Genomic DNA, 27749 nt, shown 5'->3' with positions numbered 1-27749 from the left:
ATTAAGTTACTTGCTCAGGATCACAGGTCTAATAACAGGTGAAGTCAGGACAGTCAGATTGCTGAGCGTTCACACTTATCCTTGCTATGATGCCTTTCTGTGCTACATGACAGAGCAAAGTAGCACATGGAATGCAGGAAGGACATGGCAGAAACAGTCTCAGCCTTTGAGGGTTTCCATTATAGCCCAGGGGGCAAGATGTGGGGATAGGGTTGCCTATAAAATACACAACACCCAGTTACACTTGAATTCTGGATAGACACTGATTTTTTTTTTTTTTTCTTCAGTCTAAGTATGTCTCAAACATTGCCCGGGGCATACTTATCCTGAAAAGCGTATTTGTTGTTAATCTGAAATTCAGATTTCACTGGGTATCCTGCAGGTTTATGTGCTCAATCAGGCAAGATTTTATGGGGAAAATAAAGCTTATATGCTACACACTTTTCCTTTTCCTTGACCCCAGATGATCTCTCTGTTCTCCTTTCTTCCTTCTGCACCTCTTGCTATTGGGCCCCTCTCCCTGCTATGTGCACTCCTTCCAAGATATGCAGCCTTGGGCCACAGCAGCAGGTTCTAGAGCTACGTCCCAGGCTGCCCAGCAGTCAGTGTGAAAACATTTTCCCTTCTCCCTGGGAGCTCAGCCCTGGGGTGTGCCCCGTAACACCCGAGGCCTTGACGCTTCTGCGGGAACACTCTTCCTCTTGGCTCTCTCCATTTTCTCTACTCAACCTGTACACCACCCCAGACATATTTTACCAGGGTTCTCACCCCGTCCAGTCCAGCGGCTTGTGCTGGTTTGCATCAGGTCACTTGGTATTCATTAATATTCACCTACATCCCTGAACCCAAAGGGAATGAGGCAGCAAAGGAGCCTGGCTGCTTCTTTGTCCTCTCTCTGAGATAGGCTTTCATGGGAATCGGATGAGCCGTTGGGGTGGGGTGGGCGGCTGCTCTGAGCACACTGGCTGCAGTCACTGCCTGTGTACTCTCTGGGATGGGGGCGTTCCACCGGCTATTTTAAGGCCAGACTGGTGAATGTTGGGTTCCCCTTCGTTTACCTAGGCTTTCAATATTTTCCCTGGCACAAGCTAAGGTGGTCACAGAATGTGGGAAACCAGGCAAGGGAAAAAATTAATGCAGTGTGATGACGCCCCTGGTAGCTGCTGCTAGATTCCACGGAAAAGATGGGGGGCTTGCTATCTGTGTCCATGGGGGCCTCCTAAAGCTGTTAGCTGTGTTGGCACCTGCTCAACTCCAGAGATGCTGGAAAAAAGAAAACTGGCTGCAAACTTGGTCCACGGCCTGCCTGGTAGCACCAGCTCCACCCATTCCCGTGGAGTGGCTTTGCCCACTGTGAATGCCCTTTATCGTCAGTGGGCGATAATGACTTTTCAAAAATACTGTGTAGGCCTTGTGTCCTGGATGCCTGTGGCACGAAGGCTCTGCTTCCCTTTCAAGGGTGTTGGCTTAGAAACTCACCCAGAGACCTGAGAAAAATATCTCCACTTGGCAACTCAGGAGGCTGACACCAACCACTTTCTGTTTTTTAGCCTGCTGGCCATGAACTAACTAGTGGACAGTTATTATCAGGGAAGGAAGCAACCTCAGTACTGAGAATTATGCAGCAGGCAAATGACAGTTATCTAAAGTCCCACAGGGAACATTCCCTGTGTCATTTAGACCTGCATGGTGAGGATTTAATTCAGAACCTTCTCTGAGCTGTAGACTGGCTTTGCAGGAATGTCCCCCCTTGGCCTCCTATAGTCTTAGCCTCATTACGGCTTATGGTGGAAATCAAGTCCTCGTGTGGGTCTAAAATTGGGTATGTAGTTGGGTATTGGTCTTTCCCATGGGTCAAGCATTTGTTAAGTGCCTACTGTATACTAGGCACTCGACAGTCACATAATGCTGTGTACCTTATGTCTATCAACCTGCATTCACAACAACTCTGTGTGGTAGGTGTCACTGGATCTGCTCTATAGATGCCATCTTCAGTAACTTGACTGTGGTCACCAGACAAGGTCAGCCTGGAAGAACTCTTGTGCAGTGTCTTCTTTTACGCAAAGCCTCCAAAGTAGCAGAACTTTTATCTTGAGCATGCATTTTTTCCATCTAACTGCAGCTTTACTCTGGAAAAACAGGTCATAGGGGGTGATGGGGTCCACTTTAGGATTTTTTTTGTTTTTTTGTCATTTATCACATATTAACAACTGAGTTCTATTCAGATACAGGTAATATAATTTCATTACTTTTTAGTGACTGATATGGTTTGGCTTTGGGTCCCCACCCAAATCTCATGTTGAATTGTAATGCTGGGCGAGGGACCCAGTGGGAGGTGATTGGATTATGGTGGCAGACTTTTCCCTTGCTGTTCTTGTGATAGTGAGAACGTTCTCACAAGATCTGGTTGTTTTAAAAGTGTGTATCACTTCCCTTTTCACTCCCTCTCTCCTGCTTTGCCATGTGAAAATTGTGCCTGCTTCCCTTTCACCTTCCACCATGATTGTAAGTTTCCTGAGGTCTCCCCAGACAGGCTTCCTATACAGCCTGTGGAACCATGAGCCAGCTAAACCTCTGTTCTTTATAAGTTACCCAGTTTCAGGTAGTTCTTTATAGCAGTGTGAGAAGAGACTAATACAGTGACATCAAGTGAAAAATGCCTCACCCCAAAGCTGTTGTCTCTCTGTCATACCTAGATGGGTTCTGCTGACTGGAGGACCACTTACATCCTCAACTGAGTACAAGATAGAAATAGCTCAATGTGGTCTCCAAATTGACTCACACTGGTCACTGAGATGTCAAAGGCAAACTCTTCTATTAAGAGTGTGAAATGCTCCATGTGAGCTTTTGTTCCTGCAGAGGTAATGCCCAGTGTGCTCATGTTAAGTGCTGCTAACTTACTGGTGGAAAGTGAGCATTGGGAAAGTACTTAGAGTCCTTGATGTTTGACTTAATCTAGGTAAAATCACAATCATGGTTTTATTGATTGTTTGGTCCCCAGAGTGATCCTAATTCCTTGCCCTCCATGAATGTCACCCTCCCTCACTGTGGTGACTGTGGGCTAGCCTTCATTTGGAGAGTCCCGAGAGCATGTATAAGTGAAAAAACCCACAGGAATTGGCCTGTGACCACATCTGTTATTAATACCAGTTATGATTTTTAATTAAGTTATTGACAGTCCAAAGGATCACAGTCTTTTTGTAATAGGCAGATCTTCTCCCTGGTTGGAAGACAGGAGTTAGCAAAGCACAAATATCTAGAAAAAATATTCTGTTCTAGTTCTTACCTCAGAAGACATAAACCCAACTTCCTGGAAAGTACAGAGAGATGGCTAACTCCCCAAACCTACCTGTCATTCTTCCCCCCATGATGAACATTTAATATAACATTATGCAGATTTGGGGGCAAGTTGGTTGTTTACTTTTACTGCTTATCCTTTTGCCAAGCTTTCTGCATGTTCTTTATATTGCTCATCAAAGGCCATTCATTCCATACCATTTCTCAAGAACCTGCTGTGGACAAATCCCTACGCTTGGTGCTCTGAAGGACATAGATGGGGTCAAGGATAAGCAAGGGAGACTCAATGACTATACTAAAAACAAGCGAACAACTGTAAGGCAACAAACAGACTGTGCAACCATGGTACTGACACTGTATCACAAACCATACGTTCTTCTGCCAAAATGCAATTAATGCTCCCAGAAATGAATTAGAATAGTACATCCTGTTCCTGCAAATGCCCTAGTTTGCTGAGGATAATGGCTTCCAGCTCCATCCATGTCCCTGCAAAGGACATGATCTCGTTCCTGTTTATGGCTTCATAGTATTCAATGGTGTAAATGTACCACATTTTCTTTATCCAGTCTATCACTGATGGACATTTGGGTTGATTCCATGTCTTTGCTATTGTGAATAGTGCTGCAATGAACATACACATGCATGTATCTTTGTAACAGAATGATTTATATTCTTTTGGGTATATACCCAGTAATGGGATTGCTGGGTCAAATGGGGAGGGAAAGCATTAGGAAAAATAGCTAATGCATGCTGGGCTTAATACCTAGGTGATGGGTTGATAGGTGCAGCAAACCACCACGGCACATGTTTACCTATGTAACAAACCTGCACATGTACCCCAGAAATTAAAATAAAAATTTTTAAAAGTACATTCACTTCTTCATTCTGATATTCACTCAACAAGTACTTCCTGAGGGTCTTTAATGTCAAACTTCTGCATTAAGCCCTAAGAAGAAAGTAGAATGGTGAAAGATAAGCTCTCCCCTTCCAAGAGCTTATAATTAGGCTGGTAGGAGATATTATAAGTAGGTCTTTCTTATATTGTTATTGTATAGAATAAATAGGGAGTCTGCTGTTTACGGGGAAATTTATGTTTGAAATGCCAACACACATATCAAATTCAAACAGACATCACTCTTTTCTAGGCACTCATAGATTAAAAATGTATGAAAATTTAAAATAAGAGAGAAGAAAGTTTGACACTAAAATCAATGATGTTTTAAGCATTTCTCTGTGATAAGATCTCCAATCGACGAGGAATGTGTAGATGCACAGGAAGGGTAAGGTCATGGAATGTATTTCATCAGGGCAACAAACCCTCCTGTGTGGCTTAGATTCGAGGCAGCTTTAGTAGTACTTGAAGGTGACAAACATACCTCCAGGAAAGAGTGTGGCTTAAGCAGAGTGGAAATAGGGAGAGAGGAAGTCCACACTGTGGTGGGAATGGAGGACAGGAAAAGATTCTTCTAATGTGAATGGAGGAGCAAAGCTGTGGGGTAAGGAAAGAGAAGGATAAAAGGAAGGAATAAATGTAGGGTATGAGTGCTAGCTAGACTGAGGGCTTTTGTTTTAAATCAAAACAGACTTTTATATAGGTCAAATCTGTGCATGATACAAAAATCAAAAGGTCCAATAAACATATTGTGCAAATTCAGTCCCCTCCTGGCCTTCGCTCCTAGCCATCCAGTCCCCTACCCCACAGGTACCAGTGGTGCTTCTGGTTATCCTTCCAGGGATAGTATGTGCATTTATTCAAGCACTAGAACAGTGGTTCCCAACCTGGGGTGATTTTACCCTCCAGGGAACACCTGGAAATGTCTGGAGACATATTTGATGGTGATAATGGAGAGGGTGGTGGTCTGTGGGTGGAGTGCTAACATCTGGTGGATAGAAACTAAGGATGTTGCTAAACATCTTATAATGCACAAAACACATACAATCTAGTTAGAAAGGTTATAGAGAGGAAGGAGATAGATTTACTGCTGCCCAGACTATTAGGCACTTTGACATTTTTAATTTAAAATATATCTTGGAGACTTTTTATTTAATTCAACACACACAGAATGGCTTGTATGGATGTAAAAATACCAAAACACAGACAGCTGTCTTTGTAAAGCTCTATAATATTCTATTATATGGCTATGCCATAATTTTCTTCCCCCATTGTTGGACAGTAGGTTTTTTTCTCACAGTCTTTTGCATTATTCTGCACAGCATTAGAGACAATGCTTTTACATTCACCTTTCTGTAGATCTGAAAGTATATTTGTTAAGATTAATTCCTTGAAGTAGAATTGCGGGGTCAAGGAGGGTGTATGTTTGAATTCTGATAGATATTTAGACTAATATTAAATTTGCTATGATCAAGTTTTTTTTTTTTTTAAGATATTATACCTGCTGTTCTTTGTTTTAGATGTCTGGATGTATGTTCTGGTACTGTGGGCAACAGAAACAGCACAATGCAGTGCTTTCTCAACTTGCACAATCTTAGGAAATACTTTGGGGGCTTGTTAAAAATATAAATTCTCTGCCCCTCTGCCTACACCAAGCAAATCGGAATCTTCAGAAGAGGGGTCTGGGAAGCAACGTGAACAAAGCCAGGCAAATTTGGTCAACTATCAGCATGACAAGCCAATGTCCCAGATTTTGATGTGGGGCTCAGGGTAGATGTAATTCAGAGTCATGGGAAAGTGACAGGAAATCCTTATAGCACAGATACTTGGGAGGCTTAATGAGCTGTGTTAGTTTCATCCTTGGAAGTATTTCACAAGAGCCCAGCTTCTTCCTGTTGGAAAAGGTTAGGCAAGATCTGCACAGAGGCAGGTGGTCAGGTATAGAGAGGGTAGGTAGAGGGTTGGGAGGTGGCAGTAGATTAACAGACCTCTGTTTCATTTCTCATTCATGTACTGCATGACCCTCTGCCTATGTTTTATATCAAAAGTGTTCCTCTTTAAAGGTTAGGCAATATCTGTATGAGGCAGGTGGCCAGGTATGGAGGGTAGGTAGAGGGTTGGGAGGTAGGGGCAGATTAACAAATTTATGACCCTCTACCTGTGTTTTACATCAAAAGTAATCCTCTTCATAATAATTACGCCAGCTAATGACTATAGAGAGCTTTCTGTGCCTGACCCTCTGCTCTGTTGTTTACATACATTACCTTTACTTCTTATAATGGTGTGATGTGGTAGGTCACTTCTTATTTCTTCATTTTGGATATGGAAACTGAGGGTCCCCAGGATTAAGTGATATGCCCAAGTTAACCCATTCTATCAGTAGTATAGCCAAGGACTGGAATTCAGATCTGTTAGATACCAAGACTGTGATCTTTGCAAATTCACTGCACATACTTTAAAAAAGGGAGTAGGAAAAACCACAGAACAAACAAGCCAATATGGAGAGTCTATTTACACATTTCTACCTTGAAACTAAGGAAACATTATTTTAGCACAGAAAGTAAAATTTGCATTTAGCATAAAGATAAAAATAGGAGATATAGAGATGCCATATTGTCAGCTGGCCACTTCCAGACCTCCAGAAATCTCGCTTCACTTTCCTCTTATCGTTTATTTGGTTAAAAACTTTGAGGAACACTGTACTCTATTCAGTCACTGACATTCACCTCTCAGTTTGTACACTTAACACAAGACATGCCATGAAAAACATTTGTACCTTCAAAACAGCATGGTATCAAAACACGTAAAGCAAACACTGTTAGAATATGCAAGAACAATTTGGGCAGAAAACACACTTGCAAACCCAAACAAGCACAAAACCACAAAAACAGCAAATGGAGTAACTTCTGTTGAAAAGTGCTCCTTCTTGAATATCTTTTTCCTTCTTTTCTCAGGTAAAAATGGTGCTACCCTTGGAAATCCAAGAGCAGCTTCAAGAGTCAACGACACCAGCAATCCCTAAAGCTGGAGAATTTATGCCCACGGAAGTCTGTAGCATTTCGCAAACCGTGAGGCTGAGGAATAGACCTAGTTCCTGCAGCAGATCAAAATTGTAGCCCATTTCCTTTCCATGAAAAGAACTTCTACGGAGACAGTAGGTTTCCTATTGGATTGTTGTCAGATGAATTGACCTTGTCTCTTTTCAACCCTTACTCTTGGAAAGATGCAGAAATGCAGCAACTATTGCAGGGATTCCCTAAGACCAAGCAGCTGTCTCCATAGCAGGGTGATGTTGCCTTTAGTAATAATTATAATGATAAAAATGTCATCTGATATTTATGGAACAATGCCAAGCACTAGAACTGTGGTTCTCAACCAGGGGTGATTTTACGTTCCCAGGGGACACTTGGAAATGTCTGGAGACATTTTTGATGGTGATGATGGAGAAGATGGCAGTCTGTGGGTGGGGTGCTAACATCTGGTGGATAGAAACTAAGGATGTTGCTAAACATCCTGTAATGCACAAGACAGTGTGCCTAACCTCCAACAAAGAATTATCCCACACAAAATGAAAAGAGTGTTATGGCTGAACAACCTTTCAGTAGACTGAGGCTTGTACACATATTTAGCCTTCAAAATAACCCTGTAAGACACACAGTTATTGCCCCCACTTTACAGATGAGAATATTTAAGCTTGAAAGAACTAGCTCTAATTGTTTTGATCTTTGAATGCTCTCAGGTTTCTTTCTTAAGATCTATTTGGGGGGCCGAGCACGGTGGCGGGCGCCTGTAATCCCAGCTACTCGGGAGGCTGAGGCGAGAGAATGGCGTGAACCTGGAAGGAGGAGCTTAGATCACGCCACTGCACTCCAGCCTGGGCAACAGAGTGAGACTCCATCGCAAACAAAAAAAAAAAGAAAAACTGTTTGGGTCTATGGTCATTGCAGAACATTTAGGTTTGTTCAGTGGCTGGGAATTGGTTCCCTCAAATGTCAGCATGGAAGTTATTCAGCTCAAGCTGACCTAATCCCGCTCCCATTCTGCTGACTAACAGCTGGTGGCTGGAGCTGCGGGGAGAAGATATTATATAATGTCTACAGAAGTAATGAAAAGTTGATTTAACTACTAAGATAAGCAACCAGCAAGACAGAGAGAATTTACACTGATGTAAAAATATGTTTGCTGAGCATAGTATCTAGACTGCCCCCCATGCCCTCTGTTGTTTATTCTTGACCTCTGATAGTGCTGTGGCATGTGCTGTTGAGAAATCAGAGGTCTCAATGCCATGAGAATCAGACAAGAGGCAATCTCTACACTGTAACCATATACAGAATTAGGTCATTGAATTCCAAGAGTGTTGGGTCCTTTGGAAGACAACCTCTGTTATTCTTTTTTTTTTCCTTTTTGATAAATGCCTAGCTCCTTGTCAAAATATTTATGACTACAGACAGGAAAATCAGACTTTTTCTTTTGAACCATTTCTCTGCATCTGGGTTGGATGTTGACTACTTCTTCTCTTTCCTCTGCTCTTTTTCTATCCTTTTCCCTATTTTCTTCAACCTTTTTCACAGTTGTTTCTATTTCCTTCTTCTCCCCTGTCCTTATAATACCTTCCCCTGTGCACCAGGCAAGTCAGTATGGTTGGGTCAATAAGGGCAAAGACCTCTTTAGTGTGGTGGGGAGTCACCAACTTTGAAGTCTTTTGTAAATGAATAACCCCCCCTCTGAAAGTTTTCGAAACCTAAGCTGGGTACAACAGGGTACAAATATAAATAATTTCTCCCCTCACAATTTTCAAAAACTTTCTATCCTAACCAGCTATCTGCCTTGTCCTACTGCTCATGCACATTTAAATGTTATTATCACTTTGACTAACTGATTTCAATGAAATTCAAAATACATGTTAATTTAACAAACATTGATTAATCATGTATTATGGACCAGGTTGTATATTATGGGCTGTGAGAGGTAGCAGGATGAATACGTTGTAACCTCTGCCCTGTAGGAACTTAACATTTTGGTGGGGAAAATGAGTAAATAGACATCCAGTTGTTACTACAGGTTGAGGTATTCATTATCAATTGCTGTGAAACAAATCACCCCAAAAACTTTGTGGCTTAAGATAACACACATTTATCATCTCACAGTTTCTGTAAGTCAGGAATCCAGATATGGTTTTACTTAGTCTTCTCATTTCAAGATTTCTCATAAGCCTTCAATCAAGATGTTAGTATAATATCTGTGGTCTTATCTGAAACCTCAACTAGAGAAAGGTTCACCCATATGGTTGTTGGCAGGATTCAGTTATTTGACCATTGTTGGAAGAAGGTCTTATTTTCTCACCAGCCACTGACTGGAGGCCACCCTCCCTTCCTTGCCACATGAGCCTCTCCAGCACTGCAGCTTGCTTCTTCAAAGCATACAAGCTGAGAAGGCAATTGAGAGAGACTGCGAACGAAACAAAAGTTACAGCTTTGTCTGAACTAATTTTGGAAGTGACAGCTCATCACTTGTGTGTATTCAATTGATTAGAAGAAAACCACTAAGTCCAGCCCACATTCAAGAAGAGAGGATTGGCCGGGCGCGGTGGCTCAAGCCTGTAATCCCAGCACTTTGGGAGGCCGAGACGGGCGGATCACGAGGTCAGGAGATCGAGACCATCCTGGCGAACACAGTGAAACCCTGTCTCTACTAAAAATACAAAAAACTAGCCGGGCGAGGTGGCGGGCGCCTGTAGTCCCAGCTACTCGGGAGGCTGAGGCAGGAGAATGCCGTAAACCCGGGAGGCGGAGCTTGCAGTGAGCTGAGATCCGGCCACTGCACTCCAGCCTGGGCGACAGAGCAAGACTCTGTCTCAACAAAAAAAAAAAAAAAAAAAAAAGAAGAGAGGATTACATCAGGGCTTGAATACCGGGAGAGGAGATCATTAGGAGCTGTCTCAGAACTGCCTACCTATAAGGTTTAAGAGAATATTAAAGAGAGGCTCAAAGAAGCTGTGATTAGCCAGGCACAACAGCTCACGCCTGTAATCCCAGCACTTTGGGAGGCCTAGGCAGGCATATCATGAGGTCAAGAGATCGAGACCATCCTGGCCAACGCGGTGAAATCCTGTCTCTACTAAAAATACAAAAATGAGCTGGGTGTGGTGGTGTGTGCCAGTAGTCCCAGCAACTCAGGAGGCTGAGGCAGGAAAATCTCTTGAACCCAGGAGGTGGAAGTTGCAGTGAGCCAAGATCGCACCATTCCACTCTAGCCTAGCAACAGAGTGAGAGTCCATCTAAATAAATAAATAAATAGAAGCTGTGATTGTGTGAAAGCAGGGAGTGGTAAAGAAATCTTATTTTTAAAAGGAGATGTGTTTTACTCTACTGATACTAGACTGCTCTAGAAGGTTTGCATCTACCCAGTGGTTTATGGAATAATCCCAGACCTCCAGAATTTGTGACTGGAGTGTTGGTGGCTAACTACTTAAGGTATTATGTCTCTAGTCATGATGAAACATGAAGTTGCAACAGTGTCCCCAAAGCCACATTTATGGTTGTTCTTTTCAGGCTCTGTCTCAAGGAATTTTTTGTAATCAAAAGGTCATTCAGTTGTTTATAGTTGTTATTACAGTTGACCCTTAAACAATGCAGGGATTAGGGGCCCCAACACCCCATGCAGTCAAAAGTTGGCATATAACTTTTGACCCCCCAAAAACTTAACTAATAGGCTACTATTGACTGGAAGTCTTATTGGTAACAGAAACAGTTGATTATACAAGTTTTGTATGTTATATGTATTATACACTGTATTCTTACAATAGACTTGAGAAAGAAATGTTATTAAGAAAATAATAAAGAACAGAAAATATATTTATTTTTCATTAAGTGGAAGCAGAACATCATAAAGGTCTTCATCCTTATCTTCACATTGAGTAGGCTGAGGAGGAAGAGGAAGAGGAGGGTTTGGTCTTGCTGTCTTAGGAGTGGCAGAAGCAGAAGAAAATCCAAGTATAAGTGAACCTGCACGGGTCACACCTATGTTGTTCAAGTGTCAATTGTATATTTATATGCATTTTTTGTATCAGTTAATGCTAGATAATGAAACTCAAGGATGAATTACCTTTGAGGGATTAGATAATAAAGTTCAAAAACAAGTAAGATTTACCTTTGAGGCTTCTCCTCCATCAAGACCAGGAGTTCAACTATGTCCTTTGGGTTAAATCTGCCCCCATCTCGTCTGTTTCTGAATAGTTAATGAGATTTAAAAAGAGATAGTTTTTACATTTTTTAGCATTTGAAAAACAAATAAAAAATATTTTATGGCGTGAAAACGATATGAAATTTAAATTGCAGTGCATATAAAGTGTTGGAATGGAGCCATGCCCATTTGTTTCCATATTGTCTCCTATAGACTGAATGTCTGTGTCCTCCCAGAAATCTTTTTTTTTTTTTTTTTTTTTTTTTTTGAGACAGAGTCTCGCTCTGTTGCCCGGGCTGGAGTGCAGTGGCCGGATCTCAGCTCACTGCAAGCTCCGCCTCCCGGGTTTACGCCATTCTCCTGCCTCAGCCTCCCGAGTAGCTGAGACTACAGGCGCCCGCCACCTCGCCCGGCTAGTTTTTTATATTTTTTAGTAAAGACCGGGTTTCACCGTGTTAGCCAGGATGGTCTCCATCTCCTGACCTCGTGATCCGCCCGTCTTGGCCTCCCAAAGTGCTGGGATTACAGGCTTGAGCCACCGCGCCCGGCCTCCTCCCAGAATTCTTATGTTCAAATCTATTCCCCAATGTGATGGTATTTGGAGGCAGGGCCTTTGGGAGGTGATTAGGTGATATTGTTTTGCTGTGTCTCCACCCAAATCTCATCTTGAATTTCCATGTGTTGTGGGAGGGACCTGGTGGGAGGTCATTGAATCATGGGGGTAGGTCTTTCCTGTGCTGTTCTCGTGATAGTGAGTAAGTCTCATGAGATATGATGGTTTTAAAAATGGGAGTTTCTCTGCACAAGCTCTCCCTCTTTACCTGCTGCCATCCATGTAAGATGGAACTTGCTTTTCCTTGCCTTCTGCCATGATTGTGAGGCTTCCCCAGCTACATGAAACTGTAAGTCCATTAAACCTCCTTCTTTAGTGAATTGCCCAGTCTCAGGTATGTCTTTATCAGCAGCATGAAAACGTATTGTATTAGGTCAGGAGGGTGGAGTCCTCATGCATGGGATTAGTACTCTTATAAAAATAGATCCCAGAGGGCTCCCTTTTCCCTTCTGCCATGTGAGGACAGAGAGAAGACACCACCTACAAACCAGGAGGTAGGCTTTAACCAGATGCGGAATCCACTAGAGCCTTGAACTTAGACTTCTCAGCTTCTAGAACTGTGAGAAATAAATGTCCATTGTGTACAAGCCACTCAGGCCACGGTATTCTTTAATAGCAGCCCAAACAGACATCATTTATGGTTGCTTTTGCAAAAGCAGCAGACTTGAGTAGTTGCCACAGAGACCATATGACCTGCAAAGCCTAAAAATTTTTACTCTCTGGCACTGTTAAGAGAACATTTGCCCGTCTTTGGTCTAGAGGAAGATGGACATGCAAACAAATGATTATTGACACTGTAAGTGGTATACTGGCCTTACAGACAAAAGACATCAAGGAGTACAGAGCAGGAGTCTGCAATCTTTGTGGCGGTCTCCTCGAGGATAAGTAGGAGTTTTCCCAAAATGGGAGGAGTAAAGAGAGAACAATCAATCTCAAGAGTTTGACCCATTTATGCCTAGTGTTCCATTATTGGAATGCTAAGCATGTGGGAGTTATTTATATCCTACTACTCAAGATCATCACCAAGATCTGATTGCAAAAATTGCAGCCTCAGGCATAAATGGGTCAAGTTGGTAATCACATACTTCTTAGAGAGTGAGGTACTCCCTGAAATCACTGGCAAAACCCTGTGTTTATGTACATATGTGTGCTTTTCCCACCTTAGGGATAGAGTTTATCTCTTTCAATAGGTTTTCAACAACTTAAGAACCACTACTGTGGTCGGACATGGCAGCCCATGCAAAGTCACAAAGGTGTAATATAGAGAACAGCACACTCATGGGGTCAACAGTGAGATCAGCAAGAACATAGAACAGATTTCTATGGAGGAGAGTGGGAAATGAGGCTAAAAATATGTCACCCAACATCAGAGGGAGCACCCAGGATGGGGGTGGGGCAGAGGTCTGAGGCTGATTCAATACAGTATGAAGGACTAATTAGTACAAGGAGAGTGAACAACATCAAGTTAAACAGATGTGGACTTTGCTCTCAGGTGGCTACTCCATCAAATGCAGTTTGTCTTCTTGCAGACAGGCAAGAAGAACCCAGCTAGCCTTCAGAGAGGCTGTGGGTTGGTAGTTCATTGTGTTAAGAATAGAAGGGCTCACCAGATGGTCAACTGTTTTTTTTTTTTTTTCTCTGCTGTTTAAAAATTGATCCAAATATTTGTGCTTATTTATGGGGTACCTACGATATTTTGTTACATGCATAGACTGTGTTTAACGGTCACATCAGAGTATTTGAAGTGTCCACAACTGTTAGTATTTATCATTTCTATGTATGGATCATCTCAGGTCCTCTCTTCTAGGTATTTTGAAATACACAATACCTTGTTAACTATAGCAAATAACCAGCTCTTTAATTAATCCTTGGTCAAATCTCCATTTCACATGCCCCTCCGAACCAAAACAACATTGACTAAATCTGCCTCTGGCCCTGTGAAAGGCCAGCCAAACAGCAAGAGGCCAGCACAAGACATAGCTTCCTCTTCTTAGAGCTGAGACTTCACTTTTGAGTGTACTGTGGGGCACACAGAACAACATCGAACTCCCAGGTGATGGGAGGGAGAGCTCCTAGGACTCGGGAAACGGAGCCTATAGATGTGAGGTGTGTGAGGAGCTGGGGTGGGGAGGTAATGGTTTTCACTGGATTCCTTTTTATATTTTATTTAGATTAAGTTCTGCTCAGCAGGGTGATTTCTTAATTAGAGCTGCCCAGCCAAGCAGACCTCCAGCTCAGACCCCTGTGCTGCCTTCTAAGGTTTCATGAGGGACCTTGTCCTGCCTTATTTCCTGAGTTCTAATATTTGAATAGTATGCAGTGGATTTCAATGGGAGGAAAAGACATGTAATTTAATCATCTTTATTAGATTTTGCCTGTGGATGGGGAGAGGAGGAGGAAGCAGGAGGGACATGGGTCCTTTCTTAATTTTCTTTTTCTTTTTCTCTACCTTTCTTCCAGTGGTCAAAGGAGGATGAGGATCAATGGCCTTTTTCCTCCCCCCACCACTCTTTTTTTTTTTTTTAAACAAAGAAGCAAAGTGAGAACATTAAGCCCTAAAGAGAACTGTGTTCATTGCAGGACTTTTTGAGGTCTGGTTAAGCCATTTATATAAAGAAATTACACAGTTCCTCTTTGGTAAACTCAATCCTGAGAGTGAGTGTGACAGGCCTACAGCTTTTCGTTCTCTTCCTCACTCCAGAAGTTGCAGACTGCGTTCAGCAAGACCTCACCACATGGAGGAAAATTAAAGAGATAAACAGTCCATGGTGTATCCCCTTGCCCCACCATAAATTGACATCATTTTGTGCACAATCCAGGGAGAAGAGAAAGAAGACCAGAAGCTCGCAAACCATCTGAGAGAAGGAAGGGAGCTTTGTCATGTTGCCATCTGAGGCAAGTATATTTGGGATGGGACAGGCAAGCTGAATAGGAATGAACAAGAGCACTTGGTCAACAAATACACAAATCTACTAAGGTTTTTCAAGAAAGAGAGACAAAATTCAGCACGGCTCACCAAAAAGAAAAAGAAAAGAAAAAAATTTGTCCAGAATTCTCCCAGTTGTCCTGCTAAATACACACACACACACACACACACACACACACACACATCCCAGCCTATAATCCCCCCCACCTCATGCCCCTATTCTGTTGATCTTTCCTCACTTAAAAATTATCAGAAAAGAATTTATTCATTTGGGAGGATTCCAGGCACTACATTTATGTTGAGTTCAGATGAAATGGGATCCAGACTTTTCAAACTGTACTGTTTTACAGATAAAACACAAAGGCAGAACTTCATTATCTGGAGACACTGCCCTTTCTTTTTTCTCCTGCCTTTTGTTTCTGAGCAATTTTAAGCTTGTTTGGAAAGTATCATAACAGGGGCAGAGCGTTTTTTACCACATCTACTTCAGGAGGGTTTTAATACAGAATAATAAAATTATTGCTAAACAGATGGAAGAGTTTTACTAAAGCTAGAAAAGACATTTTTACTAATACACCCTATAGGCTGATCTCAATTCTTTCATTGTTAAGAATGCTTGGTCTGAGAGAGTTGTATTTATGTGCCAAATGGCTTTATTAAATCATTATATTAACACAGAAAAAGTCCTATTACAATGACTGTCTCTGTATGATCAAAACTTGTCCATGATCCTGCTGATAGCCTATTTATTCTGAAATTTAAAAAGGTAACATTCCAGTACAGCCTAATGTTTGGCCAAGTTTTACAAAATGCATTATAATATGGCTGGAAGGGTTACTATGTCCTAGCCAGGAAAGGCCTAAGTTTTATCAGGGCAGTAGTCCCCAGACAAAAAGAAAACTGTGAAAAAGAGACCTCTCTCATCCACTCATAGAAATTAATCCCTGGCAACATTGTAATGATTTCACGTGTAGAAATACAATGGGTCTGTGATTTCTACTTTGATTAATAATAATAATAATAATAATAATAATAAAAACAAACAAAAACCCAGGGTAATCTCAGTGCTTTGGGAGGTTGAGGCGGAAGAAACACTTGAGGCCACAAGTTTGAGGCCAGTCTGGGCAACATAGCAAGACCCTGATAAATTAAAAACTTACCTAGGCATGGTGGCTTGTGCCTGTAATTTCAGCTGCTCAGAAGGCTGATATAGGAGGATTGCCTGAGCTCGAGAGTTTGAGGCTATAGTGATCTATGATCATGCCACTGCACTCCAGCCTGAGTGACAGAGCAAGACCCTGACCCCTCCCTCCCCTGCCCCCACACGGACCAAAAAGAATCCCAAGTGACAAATTTAAAGGCAAATTAATTGCACTGGTGAATCCAGGACTATGGCATGTGAAAAGAGTTTAAAAAGCCAAGAGAAGCAAAGTTTGTTGTATACTGGATTTGGAAACCGAATTAAACAGAGAAACACACAGAATTTTTGAACGTAAAATTAATACATGTTGATTATAGAAGGAAAAAAAAAAAAAACACTCCTAAGCCTACCACTGAGAAAGCATATTTGTTTTGGCCGCTCAAGATTGATTTCTGCCTTCATGGAAGTAAGTTTAAAGGCTCTGTGTTAGGACATAGTCTAGAAACATGGGGTCCCATGGGCATCAGGAAAACTTACAAAGGGGAGAGATAGAACTAGTTCCATCTCTCCATGTTTTAGAGAACTGGGGCACTAGGTCAGCCAGGTAAGGCCAGGTCAGAGGAGGGTCCCGATGAAGCTTGAGATGCAGAGGGATGGTGCATGAGTGAAGACCTTGGGTAGCACCAACGTGTGGTGGCAGAGGTGGGGCGGATGTGGCTGATGTCAGGGAGAGAATGGGGAGCATGCACAGGGCTCAGTCCTATAGATACATTGAAAATCCTTTAGCCTTTCAAAGATTATTAACCCAAATCACCTTTCTTTCTTACTCCAGATGACTCAGTCTCTGATATAATTGCTAAGTATCTGCCGTGTTAAAAATAAACATTTGAGAATCGAGGGTGATTTTTCTCTTTTCTTTTGAGTTGTAATTGCGATGTACTTATGGCCTGCCATGACGTGAGGTCTGGCTTAATTTAGCCCCTGGCTGAGAGACCCATGCTAATTTAGTGCCTGCAATTATGCCTGCCTCTAATTGTGTTCTGCTCTTTGTAGGACGTGCCCTTTGAGTTTCTCTGCAATAGCAGCAACGGTTATGCTGGGTCATCTATACTTTCTTGCCCCAGGCCCCTTGTGACACACATTGGTGAGACAACTGGCCAGGATTAGGGGTATGATCTGTGACCCTGAAACAGAGTGAAATTGATTGGCAATGAGGGATGAGGGGGGTGATCCTATGAAAATTGTAAGCACCGTAAGTATTCTAATATCTGACCCCCCACTGCCATGGATGTGCACCTGCCTCCCAGCTGTAAAGATGCTTCCAATAAAAGAGTCAAAAAGGAAAACATGCAGAAAAACAAACATTTTTGTATTAGTGCATTTGTCTGAGGTGTCATCCAGCTGTAGCTTCAGAGTAGGAATGTACATGTCAATTGAGAATTGAGAAGGATCAGCCTTTGCTTTCTGTCTGCAGAGCCTGGCAAAGGGGTAACAAGCTGCATAGTTCATTGCTGGCAAAATAAACCACTATGTAGTTATAAACCAGAGTGGGTGGGTGAGTCGAAAGATGGGTGGATGGGTGAGTGGGTGGGTCCCCTTCCTGATGTATAAAAACAGAACTCCTAGGTTTGGGGTTCATGTTACAATTTGACTCCAGGAAAACAGACTATACATTCAGAATAATTCTAAACCAGCTTTAAAATATAAATTAAAAAGTATTTTCCCTCTAGCACATTTGACTATTTACTAAGAGAAAGAAGAACAGGCTACATGCCATCTTCGATAGCTCCCGCATGCTCCTAGATTCACAAATGATACCAGGGAAGCCACTGCTTGCCTCTGTGCCTTTGAAGAGCCGGGGGTTGTAGTGGGAAGTCTGAAAGCTCACCATCACGGAGCTCCAACTTCTTCCTGAGATGGAGCACTTGGCTGTGAAGCCACAGGAGGCTGGAGGGATAGAGGCTGGGGGCAGGAAGAGGAGGAAGTGAGGAAGGGGGCGATGCCCGGGAGGGCTCTGGGAGAGTAACCAATTCCGTCACTGGGGGCAGGCGGGAGTTTCCAGGGTCATTATGGGGCAACCTGTGAAGCGAGGGGAGGAAAGAGATTTCCGGAAGTCTCCCGCTCTCCCCCCTGCCTGCTTCCCTCCTTCCCCTAGCGGTTGATTGCGAGGAGCAGCGGAAGGAAGGATGTATCAAACTGAAAGAAGAAAGAACCCCTGCCAGTCGCCCCCATGACATCCGACTCTGAACGGCAGCGATCTCGAGGCTGCGGCGTGTCGCAGATTAACAGCAGCGAGGGCAGGAGGCAAATCAGATGCTGCAAGAGCTGACTGTTTTCTTTAGCCCTGAGAGCTGACTGTAGGCACAGGTTGCATATCAAAGGCAACAGGAATCAGTCCGTGGCAATATTACATCAGGTCCTGGACTGGTGGTGGTGTTGGTTGGGGGGGGTGGGCGGTGGGGTCCAAGTCCTAAAAGATGTCAGTCAAGCACCAGCTGAGCTTCTAGACCTCCTTCTGTGGCCCTGCTTCTGAGCAAGTATGCAAATACTACAGTCAGGCTCTATCTCCTGCAATTAGCACAAGGGAGGGCTGAGTAACTAACTGGGAAGACTTAGCCTTCTCCTTGTGGTTAGCTTGAAAGGCTTTGCAGTGTAACTTTTGTTTTGGTTTGCTTGCTTTTCCCCTGCATAGAAATTTTCCCTAAGGGAAAGGTGGGTCTAAACTACCTTTAAAATGAGTTTTCACTCCCTGAACAAGGCTTGTAAAAGCTTGAGAGAAAATGCCAGGAGAAAGCATGGAAACTTTTTGGTGATAAACTATGGGCACATAATCAGCGGACAGCCGCTAACCCCAGTAGCTGCATGCTTGCTGCCATCTTCATCTACCTGAGCAAAACTTTGGGAACATGTTTATGCTGAATCTCCAGAGACAGCAAGAGAAGCCCAGCTTGGGAGAAATGACTGGACCTTGATTACTTAGGATAAAAAGAGATCAATTTATGGTAGGACTATCTATCTAATTATGTCTGCACATTCATCAGGTTTGCCTAGGAAAGGAGTCTGAGAAAATGTGTTGGAATTGGGCATTTCTGATGTCTATCCTATTCCCTGCCTTGTTTGATAACACTTTCTCCAGTCCCCAGATCTCATTTTAGGAAATGAGACTTGTTATCAGTCGTCCTAGAGCCTCCATATTTTTCTGAGTCTTTCTGTGTCTGCCAGCTCCATTGACGTTGTTACTGTTGCTGGTTTTCCTCTTCCTTATATTTTCTGTGAAAATGCTTAGGAGTTTTTAAGAACTGGTGGCCACCAGAGAGGTTAAACATTGTAAACAATATAAAGCAAAGGAATCTTAGTGTGCTCTCTTTGGGGTGTGTCAGTGCTGTACAGCTTTTCTTTTATCCTAAGAAACCCTAATCATCTTCTGTGGTGGGAGGGGTTGGAGGCGAAGGGATGGCTAGTTGAGGTGGGGGGCAATTTGTGCTATACCTGTCTCTGACAGTCTTTTTAACTTTTCATTTGACTATGCAAATTTCTTGTAAAAGAGCTGTGTCCAGAACTGGTTCCTTCCGGTGGGTTCTTGGTCTCGCTGACTTCAAGCATGAAGCCATGGACCCCTGCAGTGAGTGTTATGGTTCTTAAAGATGGTGTGTCCGGAGTTTGTTCCTTCCAACCTTCAGATGTGTCCGGAATTTCTTCCTTCTGGTGGGTTCGTGATCTCGATGACTTAAGGAGTGAAGCCATAGACCATCCCAGTGAGTGTTACAGCTCATAAAGGTAGTGTGGACCCAAAGAGTGAGCAGCAGCAGCAGCAAGATTTATTGTGAAGAGGGAAAGCACAATCTTTCCACAGCATGGAAGGGGAACCAAATAGGCTGCCGCTGCTGGCTCGGGTGGCCAGCTTTTATTCCCTTATTTGGCCCCACCCACATCCTGCTGATTGTTCCATTTTACAGAGTGCGGATTGGTCCATTTTGCAGAGTGCTGATTGGTCTGTTTTTATAGAGTGCTGATTGGTGCTTTTACAAACCTTTGCTAGACACGGAGTGCTGATTGATGCGTTTTTACAGAGTGCTGATTGGTGCATTTACAAACCTTTAGCTAGACACAGAGCACTAATTGGTGTGTTTACAATCTTTTAGCTAGACAGAAAAGTTCTCCAGTCTCCACCCCACCCAGAAGCCCAGCCGGCTTCACCTCTCAAAGTTAGGACTTTTTTATTCATTCACTCGTTCACTTAGCCATTCAACAGACATGTGCCCAGCACATGCCTTGAGTAGGACAAAGCTGAACGCTGTTTTTAAAAGGTATGTTTCTGTAAAGATGCACTCTTCCTTGACCACCAGACCCTGCCAAACCTTTGAGAGAGTGCCTCTGAGAAAGAATGAGCAAGGGGAACTATTCCATTGGAAGGGAACTCTTGTGTCCTCATCCCTCCTGAGATAGAGGTGATTATGGGCGTCTTCTAAAGCACTAAGAACTGTAAGGTCTCCTTAAGGGGGTGAGGGATATGACTTTTGAAAATAGCAGTAACAACAGTTTATGTGGGGATAGTTTATGAGAGTTCGCAGAACCCTTTCACGTGCGTTACTAGAATGAGCGTTGGGTTGAAGATTAGGCAGACGTGCTTCCAATAATACTTTTGAAGCACTGAACACATGGTGTGTTTCACCAAGAAGTTAACAATTGTTCACAGTTGTAGTATCTGTGAACACATCTCCCAAATGATCAGATTAGCTAACGTGACCAAAGAGGAGAGGCTTGAAATCTCTTTCACTTGGTTCCATCTCCTTATTTTGTCACTTACCTAGTGTGTGTGGTCATCCATTCACAAAACACACAGAGATGAAAAACTAACTTAAAAAATCAGGGCCGGGCACGGTGGCTCACACCTGTAAACCCAGTACTTTGGGAGGCCGAGGCAGGTGGATCATGAGGTCAGGAAATGGAGACCATCGTGGCTAACACGGTAAAACCCCGTCTCTACCAAAAATACAAAAAATTAGCCAGGCGTGGTGGCACGTGCCTGTAGTCCCAGCTACTCGGGAGGCTGAGGCAGAAGAATCGCTTGAACACAGGAGGTGGAGGTTGCAGTGAGCCAAGATGGCGTCACTGCACTGCAGCCTGGGCAACAGAGCAAGTCTCTGGCTCAAAAAATATATATATATGTGTGTGTGTGTTTGTGTAAATGTGCTTGTGTGTGTGTGTGTGTGTATATATATATATACGGTGATGATTTTAGGGGATCAAGTCTGATTTCAGGATTTTGGGTTGCTTCTGTTCCTCTGGGTGTTTTCTTGGACCCAGAGTCAACATTTAAAACAAAACAAAACAAAAACACCTACTGGTTCTCAAGTTTTGACCCTTGTGTCATTTATCATCAGAAGTCATGGGATCCACAATTATAGGACCCAGGACGGAGTTAATCTTTGAGGGATAAATTGTGGCACATTCTGTTTTTGAGGGCTGTTCCAAATCTAAATAGCTTTGTCAGTGATTTATGATCTTCTGTGATTGTTTATTTAGTTCCCTTGGTCTAAAAAAAAAGAAAAGAAAATAAAAAAGAAAAAAGTCAGCCTTTAGGGTCAGCCTTCAGTGAACAGCGGCTGGACATCTCAACAGCCTCAGCGCAGCCTTGGGCTTCTGCTGAGATGCAAGCATAATGACCAGGAATGTGATCTGTCCCCAGCCAGATGGTCAATAGCTGGAAATACTACTCCCTACACGGTAACTACAATCTAGGGGAGGTTGAGAGGGACGATCAGCAAACCTGGTTGATCTAAATGGATTTCCACTCCATGTTCAAGCATTTTGGGTTTGACAAAACCCCCAATACTTCGAGCCCCGGGCATTTTTTCCATTAATATTTTAAACCGATGTTCATGTCAAGGGAAATTTAATACGTAGGTTTCTGATTCATTTACACTTAACTCATCAAAATATTGTTCTGTAAGAGATGATCGGTGTCCAAGAAATCTTAAGAGCCTTTTTATAAGCTTTTAAACTTCTTTTAAACATTAAGAAACAGAAGTTGCAGTCTCCCCAATGTAAACAGGAGTGAATCCCTGGTGGGGGGGAAGGAAGGTGGGAGGGTGGAGAGGGTGGATATAAAGCGCCAAGACACACTGACCTCAGTCCTTGAGGGACAAGAAAGTGGAGCCCAGGACTTTCCAGTCCCCACCTAGCGATCAACGTCTCACCCACAGTCAGGGGAGCAAACTGCTGGTTCTACTTTTTTGAATTCTGAAGGCAAAGGCAAGCTTTTTTTTAGGGGTCCTGCTGTTGGCAGAGAAAGCTCCCAAGAGTTCTGCTGCAGAGAAGAAGGATATAGACTCCAAAATTTGACTTCCAGGCAAGGCCTCCCCCCACCCTCTTTTTCCCCTTCAAAGAAAGTGCTCATAATGTATCCTTTCATTTATAATTTTATGAAGGTCTCAATTGAACATGTAAAGAAAGTGGAAAAATTCTAAGTTGCCATGGATGTTTGGCATTTTTCCTACTATACTAAAATCTACTTTCTGCCCCAAGCAAAATGGTTTCAGAGATTCCAATGAAAGGGGGTGGAAGACAGTGAGGGCGGAGGTCTGGAATCAGAGTCTTCATGAAATATATTTGTATTTTAATTATTTGAATATGATCGACTTCTGTTTCACCCTATGTCACTTGGCTTCCTATGGTAAAATACAGCTCCTTTGCATTTCATAATGCTTGTAACCTGTGTAAATGAACACTCACGTGTTTTATCTTGTTTTACTCGTGCTTCTACAAAATGATAAATGTAGCAGAATTCAGCATCTCTTGTTTAGGTTTGTTTATTTGTTATATTGTTTTTATTTTTCCTCTTGTGTTTTCTTAAAAGAGGGAAAGCTTGAGAATAAATCAGCAATGATAAAAATTTTGTTCTGTTTTCGGAGTTTTAAAAAATTCTCATAATTTCAAGTAAATGCAGAAAGCATTCATATTCAGAAAAGGAGCCAAGGAAAAATGTTAGACACCACTTTAGATTTGTCCAAGATAACATTTACAAAGTGGTGGCTTTTTTCTTGGTCTAAGTTTTAATCTATTGGTATTAGCAATATCTGCTTTTCTCCTGCCTTGCTTTACACAAATTCATGATTTTCTAAAAATTGATGTTTTACTCAAATTGAGGTAGGTTCTTTTCTGCTGTCTTACATGACTTTGGGTGGATAGACCAAGATTATTTATACGCTGTAGAAGTCGATGGTATTAAATCCGCTCGAGAAGTAAGAGAAGTCAGAGGCTAATTATGAAAAACCTTTGTCAAAAGACTGTAGGGTGAATGTGGTTTTTGCATCCAATGCTTTACCTGTGGTTCTAATATGGTTTTTGTGTATTCGTCTTCTGCAGGGATCTTTTCAGTAGAGCCTCTTAAGACACATGTTTTGGAATGCAGTCAAATGTGTGCTGCTGTATGACCAGCCTATTCGGTAAGGAATGCCCAAAAATTCTGTCTTGTCAGATTTAGATGTGGAGATTGTTTTGAGGAAATTGCATGTAGAAATTCTTCCATGAGTTCTGATAGGAACATGAAAACCATCCTTCTGAAAAACAGGATAGACATCTGAGTACTTTGAAACACTCATCTACTACTATTGTTGAAGTGTTTCTTTTTTTGAGTAACATTTTAAATAGTATTACTGTTACCCTAATTATACTATTGTTTATTTCACGGTTAAATTCTCTGCATCTTGTTTTTTCTTTTGAGAAAAAGCTAATATGACATATATCTTCATAACTGCCATTGCCTTTTAAAAAATCTCTTTTTAAATGATGAATTTTACAACATCCCTGAAAGCTTAGGTTTGAGGTGTGTGCCTCTTACTATCATGAGGTATCAGTGCTGATCTCTAATGTTGCTTTTGTGCTATTTGAATTATCAATTAGCAAAGGAAATTCTTGTCCATGGAAGATATGACTACACATATTTTCAGCAAGGTTTTAAATTTTTTTCTCTGTTGAGTTAAAGTTTTGTAAGAAGAAAAATCAACTGATGTTAATTGTGCTGACACCTATTAAATAATTATTTGGTTGGTTTTGTGATCATTCCATGTGACTGTCACAATTGCCCCAATTCATAGTTGAGAAAACTGTGGCTTTAAAAACTCATGTGATGCAGCTATTGATTAGGTAAACCAGTACGGCTCCTTGCAGTGCTGGGTAACTGGAGCATGTTGGCTGGACGATCTCTTTGTGATGATGTTTGTGTTATCCCAGCATTAGAATGGGGACTTAATTGACAAACAGAACTGTTTACATTTTCTTTGACATAGTATTTTTTAAGTTCAGAAGAATAATTTTTATACCCAAAGCCACATTTGCTCATATCCGCTGTACAGGTATATTTCTAGTTATTATTTGTTCATTGATTCACTCACTTAATGAATGCTGACTCTTAGCTGAATAAGGCTGGAAATAGGCAAGGCGCCCGGCTTTGAGTATATAATCAAATAGGGGAAGTAATACAGAAATAATTAGAAAATCATGTAAGAAGGTCTAATACAAGTATTTTACAAAACAACTAGCTTTATCGTATGACTTTCAACTTGAACATGATTTCCTATTTAGGATACCATTTTACCAAGAATGCAGGAAGTTAAGCCTTCATAATATTTACAAACACTCCAGAGTTAACTTTTTTTCTGCCCTATAAATATCACCTCAAGTATTTGGTTTTGCCATAAAACATCGGATAAGCCCAATTTGAAATGTGATTCCTAATTCTGGAAAAATGCAAATGCTACTAAAAGATAAGCTTCATTTTCAGTTCCTTTATGGCTGTTAGTCACCAGAAGAAGGGAGAGTCAATTTCCAATTTATTTCCAATGTTAAAACCTTCATTTTGAACATTGTTTTTCATTCTAGTTATGGCTACATCCAACCTCTTTGCAATGGTTGGAGACCCTTCCCTAAATTGCCCTCTTCTTTATGGACTGTTAAACTAGCAGAAAGCACTAATTAAATGATCATTAGCTTGAGGATGATTGATTACACTTAGATTTACATGTTGCCTTTTATGTTCAAAGAACTGCTTAAGCATCAACTAATTAATCTGCAAGTGAAGAATACTTCCAGCATTACTCTATAATTAGACAATCTCAGGAGGAAACAAGAGGATTTCAAAGGGGAGTCAGATGGTTTTGCACACCGCTACCTCATTTATTTTTTCATTGCTCAGGTAAAATGGCCAGACCTGAATCCAGTTGCCAACTCATTATTCTTATTTACAAATAAATTCATTTTAAAAAGGCTAAAGTTGTATAACAGATGATGAGCTGGAAATAAAAACAAATGAATAACCAAAAGTAATGCCTTTCATCTCAGCTGTTTGGGTTATTTCTAACACTTTATTCCCCATACAGAGTGAAATTAAGCAAGTTTGTTTCATGACATGTGGTAGACTGTCCTTTCTCTCTTTTCTTTCCCACCATACTCTTATTTGCAAGTTATTGCTGTATATGTGTGTGTGTGTGGGTAGAGAATTAATACTTATTTTGGGCTTTGGTTTCCAAAGTGGTAAGTATTTGAGATAGGACAGATCAAAAATATATATGAGGGGGCTGACAAACAGAATTTTATAAATATTTTTGGGAAACAAATGTTTGTGACCATAAGAATGATTGATTGATAGAATGTTGGGAATCTATTTGGTGTAATGATGCATACATGGAAGTAGAATATATCTTTGTAAATTCATCCCAAAATTATATTTAAAACCATAATGACTTTTGCACCAACCCAATACACAAAACAAGGACCTTGAATAGTAATAAAAGATAATCGTTTTACTGAGGCATCTCATCTGTATATATGGGTCAGTAGGACAGCTCTGACCTATATATACAAATTAGGTAGGATATTAAAATGATACTACAATGTCAAGCCTCTGTTGGTCAGATGGTTATTTATCAAACTTTCCTTGAAGCATAAGAGGTCTTCTGAGCTTTACAAAATAGAGGGATGTAGCAGTAAGCAAATTCAGTTCAAGTTTCTGTTTTTGGTTGGTTTCAGATGAGCTTGTGTCGAATGCTAAATTTTCCCTAATTCAGCAACTAGCTTGCATATGAACATTAAGTGTTTGTGGGGGAAACTTCACCATTTATTTTTTTGAAAACTTATAGCTATGCATTGATTTGCGTTAACTTCTCTCTCCCACTTCACTTAATCACAGTAAATTAAAGTGATGATCTGTTTTTAGGTTAGAATTTGCTAAGTGAGTGTCTTTGGGAGCAGTCACTTAATTTTCTCACTAGGAGTATGCAGTTTCTAACCTGTCAAGGACAGCTTAGATTTACCATGCCACACAGGCATTCTGATACAAAATTCAAAAAGTTGGGATTGTTAGGAGAGCTAGAAAGCACAGATTGCACTCAGTTGGACAAAGATAAACAGAAAGCATGTTTTTTTATGAAATCGGAGATTAAATGAGTTGATGGAATCAAGCCTAGACAGCCACATAAGCCAGAGTGGAAAATTATAGACTAAAATGCATCTGATATGAAGAGAATGACTCTCTCCAAAAACCCTCACTTTTTATTTGATTCAAGGAGTCTTTATAAGCTCAGCAAACCCTAAGATTTTAAAAAGAAAAACAAAAGCCTCCAAACAGCATGGCTTTCATCCAGCGCTTTTGTGATTTACAAGTGACCAGATTTAAAACTTTAATCATCTCACACCTAGGGATTTTTTGGGTTTGTTTTAATTTGTAAGGCATGTTCACAGACAAAATGACTCACCAAAAACAAAATCAGCCTAAACCCCCGATTGGCCCTATTCTTCTGTCAAACCAAGACAGTCAATTTTGCCCTGGGATTTCAGAGTGTCCCCAAGTGGCCCTTATATTGATGCAATGTTCATCTTGCAGCTATAATCCCTGGTTTCTTTTGAAGTATACTTAAGCTCTTGTTTAAGTAAATCCGTTCGTGGACAATTATTTAAGAGACTGGAAAATCATTTTTCCATGTGAAACCTTTCTTCCTGAGCTTCCTTTAACTTGAGATGATAACTTCTTTGGTCGACTCCATGCCATGGATCCCACTCTGTGAACCTGTTTTATAGAGGCAGTATAACAGGTGATGTGAAGCCTTGATATACATTTGGAAGGTATGTGGAAGCTAAGAAAGTGCCCTTTGAGAAGCCCTGGTCACTCCTGAAATTGTAATTCATAGAAAGTTACTGGAGCTAAGACTTATTTTTAGGGGGAAATAGAAAAAGAAAGTAATAGAACTATGAAGATCAGGTCTTGATCCTTTCAGAGTTGCTAATGCTAATGTCATTGTTCTTATTTTTCTTTCAAAGATGGAATGACACTAGTTAGAAAAATAAAAGTCTGTTATTTAACATTTCAGATTATGCCTCCAAATCCTATGGAAGTGTAACAACCATAGAGCAGACAAACACCAACAGCATCAACAACAGAGAAACTCAGTCCAGGAGGATATGAAACCCTTTGTAATAAAGAAAGCAACAGCCATGAACGTTTGTGTACACGTGTCTTTATGGTAGAATGACTTCTGTTCATTTGAGTACATACCCAGCAATGGGATTGCTGGGTCGAATGGTTCTGTTTTTAGCTCTTTGAGGAATCATTACACTGCTTTCCACAATGGTTGAAGTAATTTACACTCCCACCAACGATGTATAAGTGTTCCCTTCTCTCTGCAACCTTGCCAGCATCTAT

General features: G+C 41.5%; 1 long non-coding RNA gene across 8 annotated transcripts in view; it reads left to right on the top strand.

Moving 5' to 3' along the window:
• LOC117066609 overlaps positions 1–27546 on the top strand; it is a 100142-nt gene extending 72596 nt beyond the window's left edge. For 4 of the 8 annotated variants that reach the window (XR_004430403.1, XR_004430404.1, XR_004430406.1 and 1 more), the window contains 2 exons: positions 23420–23499; positions 27418–27546. This is a non-coding gene — a long non-coding RNA (uncharacterized LOC117066609). Of the gene's footprint in view, positions 1–18045; positions 18468–18520; positions 19054–19596; positions 19807–21747; positions 21779–23419; positions 23500–27417 lie in introns of those variants that run through there. The other 4 variants (XR_004430405.1, XR_004430408.1, XR_004430409.1 and 1 more) reach the window with 4 other exon arrangements.
• The last annotated feature ends 203 nt before the right edge of the window (positions 27547–27749 follow it).

Source organism: Trachypithecus francoisi, unplaced genomic scaffold (genome assembly GCF_009764315.1).
Source record: "Trachypithecus francoisi isolate TF-2019V2 unplaced genomic scaffold, Tfra_2.0 Lachesis_group20, whole genome shotgun sequence".
Taxonomy (NCBI): Eukaryota; Metazoa; Chordata; class Mammalia; order Primates; family Cercopithecidae; genus Trachypithecus; species Trachypithecus francoisi.
Note: the sequence above shows the minus strand (reverse complement) of the source record. Positions and strands in the feature narration are given on the sequence as shown.